The sequence below is a fragment of the Arachis hypogaea genome, chromosome 5 (genome assembly GCF_003086295.3).
Source record: "Arachis hypogaea cultivar Tifrunner chromosome 5, arahy.Tifrunner.gnm2.J5K5, whole genome shotgun sequence".
Taxonomy (NCBI): Eukaryota; Viridiplantae; Streptophyta; class Magnoliopsida; order Fabales; family Fabaceae; genus Arachis; species Arachis hypogaea.
This window is the reverse complement of record NC_092040.1, coordinates 73,419,034-73,420,841: the sequence shown is the minus strand read 5'-3', so window position 1 is coordinate 73,420,841 and position 1,808 is coordinate 73,419,034. Positions and strand designations below refer to the sequence as shown.

General features: G+C 32.8%; 1 non-coding gene across 1 annotated transcript; it reads left to right on the top strand.

The window, feature by feature from the left end:
* The first annotated feature begins 390 nt into the window (after positions 1 to 390).
* LOC112804390 (small nucleolar RNA R71) lies at positions 391 to 498 on the top strand. Its single transcript, XR_003202997.1, has one exon. It is a non-coding gene; the product is annotated as a small nucleolar RNA R71 (small nucleolar RNA).
* The last annotated feature ends 1,310 nt before the right edge of the window (positions 499 to 1,808 follow it).

The window sequence follows — 1,808 nt, the reverse complement described above, 5'->3', positions numbered from 1 at the left end:
CACCCATATAATTTACCTCTACCATTGTGGGGTTCTCAGGATCATAAGCTTCTTCTTCAGAAGATGCTTCTTTAGTACTGTTGGATGCATTTTGTAATCCATTCAGACTCTGAGATATCATATTGACTTGTTGGGTCAAGATTTTGTTTTGAGCCAATATGGCATTCAGAGCATCAATTTCAAGAACTCCATTCCTTTAAGGCGTCCCATTACTCACAGGATTCCTTTCAGAAGTGTACATGAAATGGTTATTTGAAACCATGTCAATGAGTTCCTAAGCTTCTGCAGGCATTTTCTTTAGGTGAAAGATCCACTTGCAGAATGGTCCAATGACATCTTAGACAATTCAGACAGACCATCAAAGAATATATCCAGGATGGTCCATTCTGAAAGCATGTTAGAAGGACACTTTTTGGTCAGTTGCTTATATCTTTCCCAAGCTTCATAGAGGGATTCACCTTCTTTTTGTCTGAAGATTTGAACATCCACTCTAAGTTTGCTTAGTTTTTGAGGAGGAAAGAACTTGGCTAAGAAAGCCGTGACCAGCTTATCCCAAGAGTTCAGGCTGTCTTTAGGTTGAGAGTCCAACCATACTCTAGCTTTGTCTCTTATAGCAAAAGGGAAAAGCATAAGCCTATAGACCTCAGGATCAACCTCATTGGTCTTGACAGTATCACAGACCTGCAAGAATTCAGTTAAGAACTGAAAAGGATCTTCTGATGGAAGTCCATAAAACTTGCAATTCTGTTGCATCAGATAAACTAATTGAGGCTTTAGCTCAAAGTTGTTTTCTCCAATGGCAGGGATTGAGATGCTTCTTCCATGTAAGTTGGAATTTGGTGTAGTGAAGTCACCAAACATCTTCCTTGTATTGTTGGCATTGTTGTTATTTTCGGCTGCCATATATTCTTCTTTTTCGAATGTTTCTGTCAAGTCCTCTCCAGAGGGTTGTGCTTTAGCTTCCCTTAGCTTGCTCCTTAGAGTCCTTTCAGGTTCAGGATCTGCTTCAACAAGAATGTCCTTGTCCGTACTCCTGCTCATATGAAAAAGAAGAGAACAGAAAAGAAGAGGAATCCTCTATGTCACAGTATAGAGATTCCTTTATGTGAGTAGAAGAAGAGAAGAATAGAAGAAGGAGAAGAAAAAAATTCGAACACAGAGGAGAAGAGAGGGTTCGAATTTTTAGATGAAGAAAAGTGTTAGTAAATAAATAAATAAATAGAAGGAGATGAGAGAGAGGAGTTTTGGAAAATTGTTTCTGAAAAATGGTTAGTGATTTTCGAAAATTAGAGATAGAAAAGTAGTTAGGTGGTTTTGAAAAAGATAAGAAACAAACAAAAAGTCAAGTAGTTAGTTGAAAAAGATATGAAAATCAATTTTGAAAAGATAAGAAGTTAGAAAAGATTTTGAAATTGGTTTTGAAAAAGATATGATTGAAATTTATTTTGAAAAAGATTTGAAAAGGAAGTTAAAAAGATTTGATTTTTTTAAATTAAAATTAATTACTTGACTAACAAGAAACTAAAAGATATGATTCTAGAATTTAAAGATTGAACCTTTCTTAACAAGAAAGTAACAAACTTCAAATTTTTGAATCAATCATATTAGTTGTTAATAAAGTTTTCAAAATTTTGAAATAAAATTAAGAAAAAGATTTTGAAAAATAATTTTTTTAAAATTTTTGGAAATAATAAAAAAATGAAAAATATTTGATTTTTGAAAAGGATTTTGAAAAGATAAGATTTTTAAAAAATTGAAATCTTGACTTGACTAACAAGAAACAACTAATTTTAAAAATTTTTGACTAA